The sequence below is a fragment of the Colias philodice genome, chromosome 14 (assembly GCF_061535455.1).
Source record: "Colias philodice isolate Cphi_HAF_F1 chromosome 14, ilColPhil1 Martin Lab GWU primary, whole genome shotgun sequence".
In the NCBI taxonomy this organism is placed as follows: Eukaryota; Metazoa; Arthropoda; class Insecta; order Lepidoptera; family Pieridae; genus Colias; species Colias philodice.
The window spans coordinates 10,181,838-10,201,851 of NC_143099.1; the positions used below are offsets into that span (position 1 = coordinate 10,181,838).

Below are 20,014 nucleotides of genomic sequence, written 5' to 3' on the forward strand. Positions count from 1 at the left end.
TTCCCTTGCGCCGGCATAACAAAACGCATGGTGTTGTAGTGCCTCTCGACACACGGAGTCGCGTACACAACGTAAGTTTACCTGTGTCGCGCTTTTATCGCCGCTTCAAACGCTTTGGTTGCGTTTTATTCGACTTTTGTGATTGTTTTTAAGTTATGATCGATGGTTTTTTAAGTGGCTTGAAATTTTTATTTGCTTACTGTTTTATTTTTAATTTCGTGATTTTTGTTGTGTTTTAATTGCGAAATTTATGTTCTTCACAATTAAATGTGTAATTAGCATTAATTTGTAGAGAATATTGTAATTCTGCCATTTTGTATGTAATTGTTGTTAAAACTTTTAACTGTCATCATTATTTACACGTTAATTAATTTAAGAACGATGATGTATTTAACGAAAGATTTATAATTTATTGTATGAATAAAGAACGGATTGTGATCACAAATTAAGAAAGCTTATTTCGCTCCCTCGCTCATTAGCTTTTGGTATTGTTTGCTTTTCTGATTAAATTAAATGGGCTTTTCTTAAGAAACTGACGAGGCCAATTCGCAAAATTAGAGATTTTGACGTTTTCCTTAAAAATGTGTACGAGTAGGTTGAAACGAGGTTGTAGGTAGAGATCAGGATTCCTTTAGATTATTTTCAGGTTTTTAATAATTAAATTTAGGAATAAAAAAGAGTATACATAATGATCTACACTACATTTCCCAATTCTATACACAACATAAAGGCAATTTAGTATCAAAGGCATTGTTAAGAATTGCGATTGTTTTCTTATGTATATGTATACTTAATGGGAAACAAATATAAGATGTTTTATCACGATTCGCAGAGCGAGGCAATAAGGCATAATGAAGTAAACGGAAGCAGGTTGATTTCCGCGCTATGGGCGGACTTATTTAGTTAACACATGCGCTCACAATACTGGAAAAAGGCAAAAAAATGTCGATGTTAACCAATTAAATAACCGAATTTAAACAATTTATCTTTAAATTAACTGAAAATGTACAACTTCAAGTACCCCTCAGTAAGATCTCTTTTAAAGGATATCTAAGAAATGAAAAGATTAAGAAGAGTTGAAAGATTCCTTTCAAGAAATTGGTTTGTCTCTTGTTGTTTTTAAACCGAATACATAAGATCAATGCGCAATCCCAACCCTTGCCTAATGATTCTCCTAAATTCCTTGTTTTTAGAAACAGATAAATTAAACGGATACAAAAAGTTGAAAATTTTATGAAATAAAAATTATTTGATCGAAATGTTATAAATATAAACTAAAACGTTTCTTATGTTCTAAGATATTTTACGAAGAGAATTCTTGACTTGTTTTTTTTTTTGTTTTTGTCAAACACGTGAAAACAAAATATAAGGTGAAAGTAAAAGGGAAGAAATGAATGATAGGTATTGACACCCAAAAATATGAGTAGCTGCGAATAAATAATAAATATAAAGGTTTAGGAATGGCTGAAATATAAATAAGAACTTTTAGTTAGAAGACAGTTTACCTAAAAACTAGCTGACCTGCGTAATTTCGTCGGCTCCCAATAGGAACAATTTTTTTGTTAATTTTTGCTACATTTCATTTTTCTGTATCTTCTGGTCAGAGCATCATTTTATGTAGCCTTACCCTGTCTCCAAAAATAGACAAAACTGAAATCAAATCAATTAATACAAACTCATATTATCAATTTAAAAAGTTTCCCAAGAATTCTGCGAAAATCAATCAATTCGAATTAAACAACGGTTTTTTTCTTTCTTTTAAAGGTTTTTTCTTTCTTTTCAATAAATTAAGATATTGCTACCGTAATACCTACTTCATAGTAAAATTGCTCCTCCCTTCATGATAAAATAAAACAACATTGTTTTATCTTTTATATTTAATTGATGGATTACACGAAGCCATCAATCAATTCTTGTATTTGTTCTGAACGTCTTCGTAAAATAAAGACACATTTTAATATTCGTATGAAATAAGATAACAATGTGTGAATAATGCGTAATTTCTTCTTGATTAAACTCATATAGCAATCGAATAACAACTTTTTTAAGGAGTTAAGCTTTACTTAATACAAAGATCTCGTTCATGAACCAGCAATAACACAAAAGAAGATAAAATTATACATATGCGAAGTAGAGTTACAATGAGCTATAATCTATATATATAGGGGATCAAAGGCAACACTGTAGAGAATTGCTATATTTATTTTCCCAGTATAAAATAGACTCCAGGCGGCACATTGGAGTAATTGAAACTTTGTATTCCGCGTGCCGGGTACCTCAAGGATAGAATTGATCGATACGGCCTTTTTCCTCCTTCAAATTTAATGATTCATTATTATAGAACTGGGAATCATTCACTGAAAATATGTGGTTTAATATTTTGTGAAATATCTTAGCGAAATCATGAAAAATTTTCGTGGATAGTAGAAATCTTATTTTTTTTACACTACTACGGCAACATTTTTTGTTTTTTTCATTGACATAATTTCTTTGTCAATCGCCAATTTGAATGCAATAAGTACAAGATCCGTCTTGCCTCCGATACTTAAGACTTACTAATTTCTAATAAATAAGGTATTAAAAATATGAAATCAGATCACATTTTCTGCGATGCCTAAAATTGATTCTATAAATAGGTTAATTTATGCACTGGGTGTTTATACAAATGTTGAAGCAAGCTTTATAATGTAAGAAACGTAGCGACCGAGAATTCACAAAGAATAACAAACCTATATTAAATTACAAATATTATTTTCCAGCCCAATGATACCAGAAAGATGAGATGTCAAATATTACGCAATTCGTGTTACTAACTTCCGAAAAATTACTTTTTATATCTTCATGTAACCTATTTATAACTTGGTTATTATCGTCGAGAAATTAAAGTTTCCCCATTTTGTATTATGATAACTGTTTTCTATTTAATAAATCCAGATTTGGATGTTCTTACGCGAAATTACATTTCGCTTTATCTCTTTATTTGAATGTATACCTACTCAATTATTCTACTTACAAGCAATTTATAAGAATTTTGTGTGCTGGTAAAATAGATAATTAAATTCAAACTCACGGCCAGTAATTTGATTTTCGATATAAATCCACGTTAAGCTTTAATGAATTAAAAATATATATTACAAATTAGTGAGTAGAAAACTGTTGAACAAAAATGACTTGTTATTCCACACTAAAAGCTTTATAAAGTTCAAAGATGGCGCGTTTAACGCACCAGCAGTTTGAGTAATTAATGTGTTTTACTTCGCGGAACTAAGTGACGGTAGTACTTCTTAATATGTACCAGTATAGCGTTCAACTGTTATCTACTTACCACTTGTGGATCGACTTCGTGTTCCGTACATTTAACGAACTCAACTATCCGTTATTTCCAGTTGTGATTTTGAATATTTAATGACACCGATCAAGTTTAAAATTAGAAGTAATTTTTATCAAGGGCTCTTTCGAAGTCTTTGTAGGCGATATTAGAAACTCAAAATTAACATCAGCTTTTTATTACTCGTATTATTAACTTTCGATTGAGCAGAACAAAACTTCTTTGACAATTTTAAGTTTCATAATTGGAATCTTTATGATAGTATTTATAAAGACTTATTTTATGGGTGATAAAAAAATAGATAAAGAATTCTAATAATACAACGTCCTCTACCAAAATAGGCTAATAACTTTCATAAAAATACTGCCCAACTCACATTTAAGTTTGTTCATCGACTGAGATGGAGTCCTATTTACTTATATCAGATCGAATATAGCAAAATTGTCACACTATACCAAACAGAACCTATTTAAGACACATCATGATCGATACAAATACGTTTGGACAGCAAATTGATTCTATTAGACCCTATCAGAGTGATTTTGATACGAATGCCTAAAGACATTTAAAGGAAATCTTTGATATGGGTAGGCGGTCTGTATGACTATCATCAGTTATCAGTTGTCACACAACATACATATTGGTTTGGAAACTAATGTGAACTAATTTAAGTTAGTTACCTAGTTTTATAACAAGTCTGAGAGAAAACATTTAAACTGTTACACCAATGTAGTTGATAAATAGCTAAAAATATAATCCTTTTTATTTTTGTCGTCTTGTTATATTTTGTTAAATCAAAATCTCAAGATCTGCTTTGTATTTTAAATATTATTTAATGCGTTATTTCCACAAACTCTATGACGCACTAGACTCCTCTAAAATATCACACAATTTTGAATATAAAGTACGTGAGTGTGTACAACTTAGTATGAATTTCATATGACGTGACATGAATTAAAAAGGTTCGTTAGCGTTTCATTCATTCTTGAACAAAGTCCGTTTGAAATTTTCTCAAAATATAATATTCTGTGTTTATTATGATTTCTGAGTTTACAGCCATAACAAATGAATTTAATATTTATACATTCTGGTTTTGCGATACATTATAAACATTATAAATTAAGTAATGTGTTACACAATTAAGATGGTACGATTTTCCGGAATTAAAGGAAAACTTATCGAGGAAAAGGGAGATACTTAATAACTTTTGTTAATCACATCGTTTGTAAGGCGGCAGTCAAAGAAAAGATATTTAAGATAATTACAGACTACTTGTAAGTCCAACAAAGATCATCATCAGAAGTTTGTTCATAATGAAACATTAATCTTTAAATAAGCCTTCCTTGTAACGTCAAGCGCTCTTTATTATTAATAGTTGATAAGCCTAGCCAGTAGCCTGTGAGTATTAAAGTCCACCATTCACTCATAATATAATTTGAATATTTCGTGAACACGTCGAACTCTTATATATGTCATGTATAAAAATAATCAAGGAGCTAAAACCTTACGTACGTATAGTACTATACAAAAACAAAGAGAGCTAAATTTTTAAATATATTGAAAAATAAAAATGTACTAAAATGAACTCTACTTTTATTTGAATGCCCAAGAGGGTAGTGCAGGTTTGTTAGAATAATAAAATTTATGTATATCAATTTTCATATAACATGGTAAATTCTGTAAATTAAAAAAAATTGTCAGTACCACAAAGCCATCGGAAAAACTTAAATGAACTTATTCTATTAGATTTTTCATATCGTTTTCAGTACTGATGGTACTAGTGAATATGCAGCTGTTATTCATATGAATATGAGAGGTGCTAACTGCTATCCATTTTTATTACTTTATTAAAATACAGTATCTACCACATGGTTAAAAAATCGTCTATTGCATATACAAATAGTGGTCGTGCATGTAAACAAAGGCGAATTCATTAAATCTTCGGCGCGCATAAAACCAATTTACATACAGAAACACGATTGCTCGCTTCCGCAGTTGCTAAATAAAACAAACGCCGCCCATATTGGTTATATAATCAATTTAGTTTGAAACTAGTTATACTTTCATTTGATTTAAGTTAAAATTTACTTGTTTATTTTAAAATTTGAAATCCATCCATGAAAAACTCTACATTTTACTCATTTAACATTGCAATTGTTTATTTAAATTTTGTTAGCTTTTGAATATATTCAACTGAAACGCGTAAATAAATATTTTTTAAACAATGGACAAATCGAACGATACATAAGTGTTGAAACAAATTATCCAATCACTTTCGTGACACTTTATGATTCATACCTTGGATGTTTTGATTAAAATATTCACTGATGCAATACGGCATATCATAAAAACTATGGTTAAGGAGTTCGTATTCCATCACATCGATACTTTTCTATTTAAAAATATATAAGGTGGATTTGCGTAATGCCGAATAACGGGGTATCTCAATGCAATAATGCAAAATAAATACGTAAACAGTGATGAATTAAATATGCATGCTATAATTATTATACAATACCTTAATGATACAATATTCTGAAGTGATATTAACAATATTCTTAAATTCCCAAATTGCTCTTAACAATATTGTAAAATTCCCCCATTACTCTACGCATATTTCACACATTAAAAATTACTCAAAATTTCTCTTTTATAAAAATGATCCGCCTTAATTCGTGCATGATGCTTTGATATGCTAATTTTCAAATCGAATAGGTCAATAATTGTTCGGAATATGAGTAACCACGCAGAGTGCAGTGCTGACCAAATTCACCGCTACGATGCGGAACTAACGCAGTAGTTTCAAACTATGAGCTATTCGGTTAGTAATATACCTCCTAAATTTAAATGAATGTACTGGTGTGTAGTACTTGCCTGATTAATTCACAACAATAGCCATCGTATAACAAAAACAAACAATACATTCATATTCATTAAATGCTTTATTCCTGACGATGTTAAGCTATTAATAGCACCATTATACTAAAATCTTACATAACTTTTGATAGGGCTTCACTTCTTCAAGAAAAGTTATGTAAAAAACAGAATTATGCTATGACGGAAACAAACTGTAGGGTTATTTTTGGAAAGACTTTCAAAGTAAATGTTAACCACTTCCTTGTTATTGTTGTGTTGAATTTTCTCATAATTATTTTTTAAATTAGGTATTTTTAACTGCTAGTTCATTAAACCACAGCATAATATGTTTCTATTGTTCAAATCAAAGCAATTTACCGACTCAATTCTAAATAATTATGTGACAATTAACTCTTAAAAACTTGCAAACTACTCAGTCATTCAATACTTACCTTAGAATTATTTTCCTGAAATTTTCCATCGAAAGACAACATTCTCAATTTTCTTTATTCCATATTTGCCGCAGGAAAATAATCACTTATAAGAGGTTTAAAATTCATTACATCAGAGCGTCCTCGTTCAGCTGAGTGGACAAACGTTATGCAAGTGCAAACAATCCACTAGCTAACAATATTTCCAGTCGAGCAGCTTGTGCAAAGATCCTTATCAATAACCAATTTTATTAAAGCTGCAAGACTAAGATTGTGCGGAACTCCTTGCCTATTTCCAGCAAGATAACAAACTTCCACGTTCTGTATTTACATTGTTACTGTATGTAAACTAATTGCGTCTGAATATCATTACTATGCAATTCAATTGTTACAGTGGTAGTTCTAATTACGTAGATAAAGCTGTGTGTAATTATTGGGCTTGAGTAAATACTTCTGTAATTGAATGTTATAAATCAGGGGTAGCTAAACAATTGTTCATTGTCAGCCGCGCGGGTATTCGTTTTCGAGTAAAATATATCATTTAATTAACGTTTTACTAACATAGTTTGACTAAAATGTAGAGTTTCTCTTATCCATCATGTTTTCTTTATTTGTTACTTATTAAAACGTTCTATACTTAAATGTTATTGATGAATAACTTAATTTAAAAAATACTCATAATTGTTAACGTCCCACCCAATCTATATCATCCTAAAATTATACTTCCATGAACGAATAAAATGACTTCAAACTAAATGTTAAACTTAGTCAACTCTGGTCAAATTGTTCGGTCGCTATGCTCATGAATTATGACTTCAGCCGCGAGGAAATCCATTTTAAACAGTCCACAATTCTAATGAAATTTCATTTTAAAGGATTTAAGGTACATGTAGCAGCTAAGTGGCTGAAGAGTCTAGTTACAGCACTTTATAAGAGGAAGCTGTGGCTTTGTAGTTTACAGCTTAAGGATTGTCGCCATAGGGATTAGGTACCAGCTCAATGGTCCACCTAGTTTTTGGTTTTATACTTTATATAACAATATACTTAACAATTTTCTAATGTATGCAATTTGAATATGTATTCTATAGGAGTTACTTTTTTCTTTTTTCATTTTCGTGTAAAATATTATTTACACGAAATTATTAATTTTAATGTTTCTTTAAATTAAAACAATTCATATTTTAAATTATCTGCAATCAAAAATGTAAAATAAATCGAAAAATAAACATGGCGTACCTACATGTATCAGAAGACATTTTAGTGTGGTTTCGTGTTACATAAATGAATCAACATGATATTTCGGTTATGAACTTTAGAATTCATAAAGCTTTTAACGATATCCGTTGCGAACAAATCTCTGACAATATTGAATGAAATGAGAGTACAAAAATTCAAAGGAAAAGTGAGGTTCAAGGAAATCAATTAAATAAAAAAGACGGCAAACTTTGTTAAAATAACTGAATATAATTATATTTTCAGACGCACAGATATTAAATAAAAGACAATTCGTTTCCATTAATCAATCATTACGTATGGTAAATGTCACAGTTTAAGAAAACATTAATCGCCATGATTAATGGCAATATTTACATAGACACATAGTATTTCCGGTAACGTTATTTAATACGCTCGATTTCGCCGAAAGATATTGTAACTGAAAAGTATATTAACATAAAACTCGTTATAGTCACGAAGGGATACAATTGAATGTAAAACTCGCACAACGTCGGTTAATTAAAACGGCAACAGTAAATTAATTATGCTTTTCTGGAATCCGTAGGAAGAGCCGAGTGGAATAAAACGGGCTTATCTTAAAATTAGTTCACTTGTTAGTTTGACCTCCTACTGTCTTGTTATGTGCAAGAACATGAGGTCGTTACAACCCACATTTATAACTTTATAGCGTGATACCACATGCAGTAAAGGTTAACGTATTAATTAATTAGAAAGGATTAGTTGCGAGGATCTTTCGTATCATGGCTCATCTAAACTCGAGGATTGAGCTAGCTGAATTATCTAATGTTTGCAAGATCGTAACCTGTGACTGTAATACCGCCCTGCATTGCCTGTTAAAACGAGTATAATGTTATTACAGCCCACATAATTAAAAAGAAAGCATCACACGTGCAGCAAAGGTTAAAAGTCTCAATTAACTTTAAAGGTTGAGTTTGATACCGCTTAACTATCTCGCGTTTCTTCAAGATTTTTTTTTGCAACATTATTGTTAGATTCCTTCATTTTCCTTTTCTTTAAAATACGACTGCACATTATTCACATTTATTATTATTTAGAAAAAAATTTGACTTTTTTCTGGCAAAACATATTTATTGCTCAACTTTATTAAATTCTGAAACCTATTAAACACAAGTGTCATGTCTAGGAGTCATGGAGATTATTTTATACAAAATTATGTAAGATTAATTTATTTTCGCGCCATTAATTCAAGCTTGTTAAGTGGAGCTCATCATAACCACGGTGTAGACTGAACTGACGTATAGTAAAAGATAACGGTCTTAATTAATTTTAAAGGCAAACTTTCAACTACGTCTGGCGAAGTGCCCATCTAGAAACAAGTGGATGCCTGTTAACTAAATTTCATGGGCTGTTTATCACCTATCTATACTCATCATATTATAAAGCTGAAGAGTTTGTTTGTTTGTTTGTTTGAACGCGCTAATCTCGGGAACTACTGGTCCGATTTAAAAAATTCTTTCGGTGTTAGAAAGCTCATTTATCGAGGAAGGTTATAGGCTATATATCATCACGCTACGACCAACAAGAGCGGAGCCACGGGGGTGAAACCGCGGGGAGCAGCTAGTTGGATATATATGGAATCTCTCTGGATAGATTTTTCACCCTTATTGGCTCTATTGAATGTACTAGACAAACGACGGAGCTTTGTTAATATTCCGGAATATATTTCATTTTGACCAACCAAAAAAATGGAATTTTATATTAAATCACATTATATGAGTCGTCATTCGAAAGAAAAATATGACTTCATACATATTTTCCACTCCTATTGTTTTGTGATAATATCTTAACCATCACTTTAAACGTATTTATGAAAACTACAAAACACTCACATCAATTTCTATTTTTGCCGCAAACTAAAAATAGCATTATGCAAACAAATGCATGCGAAATTATTTATACATTCAAAGGGTTATACGAAACAAGCTCAGCAGAGAAAATTCCATAATAAAATTACGAACCGAACACATTCTGACTTAGTGACTTCGTTTATCGTATAGCTTGTGCCCAAAAATAAACTCGCCGAAGTTTCAAGACTCAGTGGTAGTTGCCTGAAGACATAAACTAGTAGAAACTTACTCTTGCTAGCTTCGGAATTATGTAGCAGCGTGGAAAAATATTTTTCAAAGCTACAATTCAATTACAAATATGAACGCATGAAATATTAATGTGTGTATCATATCGTACATTATTTAATGATTTCTAAAATAGACGCCATGTCTTTATTTTTGTTAGTGTCTAAAAATAAATACAAAGTTCTAGACTTCGATGGGCCTATAATTACGTTGATGATTGGTATGCGATGTAAATAAAATAACGATTTTCTTTGAATTCAAACAATTATAATACCAGTCTAAAGAAAGTATGTCGCATTTCTTCAGGGATGTTTATTTATTCTTGTTTTAATACAGCCAATGTAGCGTAGAGTTACACTGATAAGGAAATCAAGGGTCCCAGAGGAATCGTAGAAAGACGTAATATTTTACGTAATACCTTCGTCTCTACGCATACCTTGGTAGTATAGAGCACGCCCACCTGTTTTAATTTATTGGGCCCTTTTAGCCACCCAGGACGGGTGTGTCTACCAAAATTAACTAAATTAGTTCATATTTCCTTTTCAAGATGCTATTATGTATAATTTAAAGTATGTAAACCCCGGTCCTCTTATCCATATTTCATATTATGTACATAATTTATGTGATACTTCCGAAATTGAGAACAGATATAAATAGAAGAGGTTCTAAATATTTATGAAAGTATGTATTTTCTTCTAACATATTGTTAAATTTTTCATATTTTCATCTCAATAAAACAAACCACATTACTATTTATTATTTATAATTAATACTAACATCTTTAGTATTCAACAGATTATGTACAATTCAAAAGTTAAGTAAAAGGAGAATCTCCCACTAAAGCTGTTTGAGGATAAGCTTATTTCACTGCATCTGATCTGCAATTAATTGAGCCAACCGTCCGAACACCCGATAATACTAGCAACCAGAATTCACTTTGTTCATCAACACGAGTTTAATTCCTGCATCGGCAATCATTTTGATTGGTACTAAACAATTCGGATTAACGATGAAAAGTTTTTCTAATTATTATCAATGAAAGCCTACTTCCCTATCTAATACACGCGTACATTATTCAGTCAGTAATTGGTATAAGAAGCATTAAAGTTTAATAATTACAGATAGAAAAAATAGAATTATCTTTAAATATTATAGAAAAATACCCCTTGCAATGTAGTTGGAAGCTAACTCAAAAAAGTTACACGCTTAACGTGTCAAAGGCACTCAGGAAAAGTTAATCCGGGGCCAGTACGTTTGATTTGTGGTTTAAAACCAAAGGCTAACAAACGAGGGAACCGCCGACCTATCGATTTTGCATATATTGTAGTTTTCATACAATTTAGGAATCTGAACCAACGTTCTAAACTTCTGTGTGCAAACAGTGTAGTTTAACTAATGGATAGTTCGTAGAGAAGAGATATTGGTGAATCTATTTATAGAACCGATCCAAATTTATTTTACTTTATAATACATGTTTTCAAAGTAAATTAAAACATTTTGTTTTGAAAAAAAGATGTATTTTAAGAAGAAACTCAATAAGAAGATAAAATGACATACACAGATATTTTTCACTAACCTCCTTATATAGAACGAGGGGCGCTTCATAATGAAACTAAATTAAAAATCACTCAAGATTTTCCAACAACTTAAATGTCAAAAACCCCACGAAAGTAATTATAAAAGAGTAGTTGGCAATTTAAATATAATTTCTTGGTGTAAATTCATAATAATAAGAAGCGTAATACTATGAGTTCGTATAATAAGATTTTATAAAGTCTCAAAATAACGATCTCAGCTTCGAGAAGCTATTGGAATTTTATTTCAATGTAAAAAGAAAACAAACCTTTAGGTTGTCTTGAAGAATGCCATCTTTCTATTATATAAGAACAAACTGACAAAACTTGTATGATATTCGTTACTTTGGTATAATCTTTTTATTGAGTTTTTTCTATATACAATATTTATGAAAATAAGAATGTTTTTAACAAATATGTATCGTATTTTATCTTTCATCAATAAAAAAAGCATGTCTTAATTCAAGTGAGAAATTAAGTATAGTTAATAATTTTACAGCGTTTTCACAAATAAAAATTGGTGTAAGCTGCATAATTAGGCACAATTCAAATTCATATTTCTAAGTAATGTGTAATGGTGTACTAAAATTTTCCTCCAAGCCCGTAAAAGTATCGTTTACCAGATCCCAATGAGAATTTAGATACTAATTAATTTTCACCAGCTTGTATATCTTACGCGTTAACTTCCTTGCCTTACCTTATTTATTTTTTATGTTTATTTTATAGGCCTAATAAAAGTTTAATTGCACACCCTTACGTGGGAGTGTTTTAATTTATTGCATCATAGAAGATAACTAAATAATAAAGTCGTAGGGCTGGTAAACTGCAACTTTTCTATCATATTTTAAGTGTAGGCACAACGTTGTAAAAGGATACTACATTCCTATATTATTTATCTTAGTCTTTTAAATGGATTTCTCATGATCATATTTTTAATTTTACATGAATAAATATAACTCTATACCAGATGCTAAGTGAGTAAATAAATTAAGCGCTATTTGTTACACCCTTATATTCACTATTTGACGTATTTAGCATTTCCATGAAGTTATGAACCTCGATAAAATTCTATGAACATACTACATTAATTACCTTTTTCATACGTGGGACGCCACAGTGCTTTCAAAGAAATTCACTACGCGCTCCATTGCAAAAAAAATTAAGGACGCTCAATAAACCACCTTAATCTCACCACAACACGTCGAAATCAATCTGTACCTAACAATAAATTACATAAATGTGGAGACATCTCATAAAATTAGCATTATCCAAGGAATTGACGCCAATTAGGTTAACGGCACAGTCTGAGCGGCCGAGCCGCCGGCGTGTCTGCTACGGCGCTATTTACATATTGAGCACACGTATTCAAGTTTCAATATGCAATATTGATACCGGCCAATTGGATGTGAATGAAAGAGATTACTTTGATAATAAATGCATGAGAAATCTGACACTACGTAATATGTTTGTTATGCATAGCGCATACATCAGATGGAAATAGCCCGGGCGAATATACATTGAAATGTAATAGCCAAATGGACATGGTTATTCAGGTGTTTTGTTTTGAAAGAAGATATTGAATTATGGAACAAATAAAAATATATAAAAGTAAAAAGCTAAAGGAGAAGAAAGCAGGATTGGTTTAAAATTTTCGTCACATACGACAAATAACCCAATTTTTAAAGACCTGAATTTTCGAAGCTATTTGTATTCCATATTACAAATTCCAAACGGGTTCGCAACTTATACAGAAACTCATAAGCGGTTAAACATTGAGATGAAATTCAAAATAGTCAACATAATAATGATTTTGCAAGTTATTATGAGTGGAATATAATAACAAAATAAGGAGGTAGCACTTAGAGCTTTCAAATTTTGCATAAGCAAAGCGTGTAGCCAAGTGGGTTAGTCCACAAAAGAGCTGGCATTGCTCGCCACATTTACATTCGCATCGTCGCGACATATTGTGTTTCTTTTAAATATTATTATTCTCTTATTTTTCTACAAGATCAGCGATATTAAATAACACAATACTCTTTAGTATGAATTGTAATGAAAGTGATTGCAAATATTATATTACACAAAGCGCATATTAAATGGGTTAACTAAAAAATCGATGAAGTGACTCTAGAATAATTGTTTTCACGCTCTATCGAAGAATGTAAACACTAACATCGGAGAATATCGATCACCGCTAACTGCCAATTTCCATTAAAAACGGGTATTTGGTTTGACCGTTATCATGTCAAAAGCGAGTAATATAATACTCATTATTTTCTGAAATACAGCGATACGTATTCACAACCCGCCTTTCAGTTCACTGGGCGTAAAATCCAAAGCTTTGTTAACTCGCCACTGTGAGTGCATTAAAAACTAATGAAAATAATAAAACGGAACGCGAAATAAAGCCGTCACTTATCGTCGCCATATCGAGGTTTAGTATGGGCATAAAAGTCCTCTTCGTTATGATAGCCAGCCGATTGCACCGAGAGTCGCTCAACAATAGTCCCATTTATATCCACTTTATGTTTCCTAGACGTCCATTTCAACAATTTTAGGAATTCATTGTTGTAAATTGACAGTTGGCTCACGTCATGCAATGCAAATCACGTTCCTGAATAAAAGTGATTGAAGAAGATCTCCACTCCACTGTATAACCTAAAAAGAGTTAAAAAGGATTAATAAAATGTCTTTATTTAAATCTTATATTTACGTAAATTACAGAAATATATATTTATCCAACTAAAGCTGCAAATGAAACAGTATTTTTATGAAAGGAAACCTCACTATACTTTATTGATTACAATAGCATGTCGAGCTGGTTAATGGTTTTATCGGTTCAATTAATCTTAATACTCATTTATAAGATTAATGCAATAAACATTACACACTGCAATTATTCACCTTGTTTATATTTAAGAATGTTAAAAAGCACCTGTAAAAAGTTCTACTTTTTACAGGTGCTTTTTTTAGACAAAATAAATTTCCTGGGTTTCATATTATTATTCAATCATAACGGTAAAGTAGGAATTGTTTTCTGAGATTTCTTACGTTAAGAAATATGATATTTCGAATATGTGTGATAAGATAATCTATGTAAATGAAAATAGAATCAAAAGCGTTTTTTTAGCATAAACAAAATTCACTTAATTTACACAAAATGAGTCACGTAACGTAAACAAAAAAAAATGTGTCAGTTTAAAAACCGTGAAATAACTTCCAAGAAACCCTAAAGTCTAAGAATTTCTCCTTTAAATATATTCTTAGTAAAACATTTAAAACTTGTGCCTTTTAAATGCCAAAGACGGTGAAGATTTGTGAATATTTAGAATATAAATAAGGCAGGATTATTGTAGCGTATATACCGAACACTTTTTAAACATTTTAATAAAATCATCACACACCCACGTTCATTTCAAAAATAACACAGTAATTTATAAAAAAAAACATTGATTTATTTCAAAACTTAAACTATCTCGCATGATTTAAAACTGACTTTAATTCAGCTTATACTGCAATCTTAGTAGAGTATCACAAGACTAAATTTAAACATCGATTTGATTTCAATCAACAACTAATTTCAATCGTAGACATTTCATTTCCGCTGAATCTTATATCTAATATTGAGTTTGATGGTAAGACGCTGATGCTGCGTTAGCATATTTAATGTAAAAATATTTATGCATCAATTATATTACTTAGATATGTATGTTGGTTCTATTCTGAATATCGATATTAACAACTGAGAAGAGAATGTACTGCCACGAACGAACATTATAATCAACATTAATTTTCATTCATGACATTTCAGAGAACAATACCGTATTATATTCAGAGCTATAAGTTACATCGCTTTAATCCAGTCGATGAAACTCATGTCTCGCTACAAAATGCAACAAACGCTGCTCGGAGCGGGGAATATTGTGTTCCTTTCAAAGTGCTGAACTTTGTGCCCATATTGAGCGAACGCTACATGTGTGCAACAAAGAATGGAATTTACAGAACCATTTGCATACGCCATGCACCGTACACGCAGCCCCGCGGAAACAATGTTTGGCTACAGACTGTTCCGTCTCAGATAGTACTTTCAAAATATAAAGCAATACTTGACTAGGTACAAAACTTGTGCAATTCCGATAACTATTTATAGCTGTATTATTAATCAATCGATATACACGTATTGACTTTGGTGACGGTGCCAGACATTAAATACATAATTGATTTAATTAAGAAATATTTTATTCACCGGAGCGAAACTATTCGTTCTAATTACAAAATGTAATTTTACATATTCTTTAACGTTAGTTCTGTTTCTTTTAACAACTGTTCTATTTTGGGTATTTATTCATTCGTTCAAAATTCTTATCTTTCGTAATTCCTCCACCTTCATATCGATATTATTTTGTTCTTCTTTTCTTATACGTTTTTTGTATGTCACCCTTAATGTCACCTCGTAGGCTCGTTACGATCAATCTGGATAACTATCACCAAAGCCTTCTTAAGTTCATGGTGGGCATAAGAGTAGGTGTAAGGATGGAGTAGCTTCCATGCTTATCACCTAGAGCTGAGATAAGGCTAGTTCTTGTCTATTCAGCTTTAAAAATCCTCATACATTGAACGAACCTTTCTCCGATAAGTAAGATGTAAAAGTTTAACAAAATGTTCTCGTACTTTGTGTCGATGTTTCGTGTTCTCTGGTATTTGCATACGATTTTCTTATTTACAACAAAATATCGGGAAACAATGTAAGAAAATAGAAAGTTATTTTGTTTCTTTATTTGCGCTTCATAAAATAACCTCTGAATTGCTTTTCTGTACAATAAGCAAAAGATTTTACAATTTTTCTTATTGCCCATTTAGTATTGCAAGATGCAATTATTATATTAATATGTACGTTATACCTATTGTTCCTACAATGATTTTAATGCAGCAATTCATGTTTTGGAATACAATACAACTCGTTGGAGATAGTCTTGGCAGTGAGACGTCAATACAGCTATGAACATATTTTTCTTTTGTTTTTATAAAAACGTCGAGAATCGAAAACAATTTGTTTTCGATTATTTCATTCACATACGTCACTTGTTTACGTGAAAAGAGTGACGTATTTTTACTGTTTTTGTTTGTTGAATTTGCGTTATAACAATTATTTAGATCGATTCTTAATAAAAACAAAAATGGTTATTTTAGTTCTAAGTCTTCACGACATATTCTCCTTACTAGCTGTTGCCCGCGACTTCGTCCGCGATTACGTCGTTTTTCGTCATTCGTCGTTTAAAAAAAATACGTGACACTTCATTTTTGAATGTTCTTAATTGTCTCTTATAAAAATTAACTACATTAAAATTGAATACTCTGATAAGAAAATCTTAAAATCGGAGGACATCGAAAATCTGAGGAAAACATGAGTGAATTTGATTTAAATTCTACATTACTTAGTAATTCAAATAATAATCTAAATTAAATGTAGATTAACAGTTTGAGCGCATCATTATATAATATGTACCTAAGTATTAAATTACGTTAGTTTACATAGTAATTTTACTAAAAACACGATTACTTTCTTTCGCGCTCGGTACAACAAACTAAGCATGTTTGTGGTACGTGGCCCGCGTCACTCGACCCCCCGTGAGTTCCCCTCCGTTACTATGCGAAAATACATTCGTCGCCCTACCGTAGGAAAAATTGTAATATTTTAAATTCGAGAAATATTGATTTCTTGTATTCGACTATTCGTTGTAGTCGAATACAAAATATATTTGAAGAAACTTAGGTTGGCCTTCAGGCAAAAGGGATCCTATCAAATGATAAACTTGACCTTGTATCTTAAAAGTAAGCATGAAAGGATCCTCTGATAATTGTTGAGCACCAAAGGATCATTTAAAACGCACTACTATAAGAGCGAATATTGTCTAAGAACTGTTTAGATTGCACATGTTCCTCTAAAAGTAGTGATTTCAAAGGTTCTGGTGTATCTTCAAACGAAAGCCGACTCCTTACTCCTCTTTAAAGCATTACAAAAAGAACATACTACGTTAATATCGCCTATACAGAAGATGATCTGTAATCAATTGTGAGGTTATAAGCAAACCCACTTTTATATTTGTCGGACCACACCACCGAATTCGTAGATTGATCTTCTATGTATACCTCTAAGTCATTAAGCTATTCGTCGCTATTCGTCCGTTTCAAGAGACCAAATAGTTTCAATTCTTAATCTTTCATTAAACAAACTTATTAATCGTACTTGTCTCAAATAATCTTGTCTCAAATAATGGTAATATTCGCGTCCCTACTCTAGTCATTGCTTATGCTCATGTTCATCTTCAAGAGATCGAATAATATTATGGTGCACTCTATCATTTGTCAAACGGTCTTCATATTGAGTAAAAGTTTCAGATTATCGAGATAAAATATGCCGTTCGCGGTCAGCTGTGAGCCGCAATTCTCGTTGTGAAGCGGTTTCAGGTTCTCGGCATAACACATGTTGTTTTCGGTCAATAGTAAGCCTCTTACCTCTAACGATCCTTGAGAACTCTTATTTCTCATTTTCTTAGCTTTGCTCGAATTTCGATATAAAGATTTTTTAGGTGGCACTGATGCGAGTGAATAAAAATTAAGTTGAAACGGACTGAGAGTGTTATAATCATCAATCATCATCATCATCAATACATATAATAAAATTGTGGAAAAGCGATGTCTGTACAATGAAAATATGTAGAAAAAAATTAGCAGGTGTTATTATTAAATCGATCTTGAACCCAAAACTGTAGTTAAAATTTTTTTTGTCTGTTTGTATGTATGTTTGTGCACGCTAATCTCAGAAACGGCTTATCCGATTTGGATGCGGTTTTCACTAATGTATTGTGGTAATCTTCATTTAACATTTAGTGTTTAATTCATGTCAATCGGTTCATAAATAAAAAAGTTATGACAATTTATAAGTAATCACGGCGAACATTTGCTAAGGCATTCTATTGTACACTGTACAGTGTACGATAAAACGTAATTTATCTGTTATACGCTACAGTTATTCCTTTACATGTCCAGATGATCATATCAAAATTCCCCAAGGGTTTGGGGGTAAGCTGAGGTAGTAGGGGGGGGGGGGCGGGGTCAAATTAACATTATGGTTACTTCTAATAGGTAAATTTTCCACATAAAATGTCCTTTAAATTATGTCGTATTATATTTTTAACCCCCGACGCAAAAAGACGGGTGTTATGTGTTTGACTGCTATGTATTTCTGTGTGTGTGTGTGTGTGTGTGTGTCTGTCTATGGCACCGTAGCTGGCTAACAGGTAAACCGAATTAGATGCGGCTTTTTTTTTTGTTAGGCAGCATATTTTCCGACGCTGGTTCTTAGATAAATTGTATCAAAATCGGTTCATCCACTTATTATACCTACATAGGGGTAAAAGTGGGAATGAAAAAAATGATATAATAATTTATTTTTAAAGATCGTCGGGAAGTTTATGAAATTATTTATTCCTTTTTCTATACACTTTTCTTCGATTAAACGGTTTAGTTACGTGCTCCCTCTCTCTCTCTTCAGCCTTTAGTTACGTGCGTGAGACAGGAAACATCTAATTTGGATTTGTTGCTGGATTTGATAAAAATTGAGTATCGATTAAGCTGATCAGTGGCTACACCATACATTATTAAAAACATCCATTTAAGAAAGGAAGGAAATAGAATTTGCTCCTCTCCCCCCCTGGTTCCTAAAAAATAATATGACATAATTTAAAATAAATTTTACGTAGAATTAGTTAGGCATTTCTTTTTTGATTTTCGATATTATATACTAATCATAATTTTTAATTACAATATTATGTAGTAACTATTTGGAATAGGTTAGGCATTTCATTTCTTGATTTTCTTTAATAAGTTGGTACGTAAGTTTTTTAGCTCAGTTTAGTAAGAAACTTTAATAACAATTCTTTTAATTATTTATGGTAGTACGTATTTACTCAATAATTGTATGTTAAGTAGTAATTCAGCATGGGCGTAGCCACGGTGGGGCTGGGTGGGGCGCTTACCCTGGCTTTGATCTGGTAGGTACCAATTGTGAAGTGTAGGAAGAGTGGGCGTGGGCGTTGGCGTGGGCCTGGGAGTAGGCGTGGGAGTGGAAGCATGAAAATAAAAACAATTATTCTTGCCCCACCCTGAGCCCATGGTCATAGGTCCCATAGTCACTATTCCACGCGGACGAAGTCGCGGGCACAGCTAGTAGACAAATATAATCAGAAAGCTTTGAACTCCTAAGCTCAACCATAAAAGATAGACATTTATGATGTCGGGAGATATTTTTTATATAATATGGAGAACATTTCTTTCATACTTGATTTCTGTGTAGCTTTAACCCGTAGGTTGCACACGCGACGAAAGCTTAAAAATGGAGTTACTGCTCTGCTCACGAATATGAAAAATAATTGTACCAAGTTTCGTTTAAATCCGTCGAGTAGTTTTTGTTTCTATAACGGTTATACAGACAGA

At 31.7% G+C, this 20,014-nt stretch overlaps 1 protein-coding gene across 1 annotated transcript in view; it reads left to right on the forward strand.

The window, feature by feature from the left end:
* The window catches only part of jeb (low-density lipoprotein receptor domain-containing jelly belly protein), an 86,562-nt gene continuing 66,548 nt past the window's right edge, over positions 1–20,014 (forward strand). The window contains exon 1 of the mRNA XM_089703211.1: positions 1–71. The gene's annotated coding sequence lies outside the window, so the exon portion shown is untranslated. The remainder of the gene's footprint in view (positions 72–20,014) is intronic.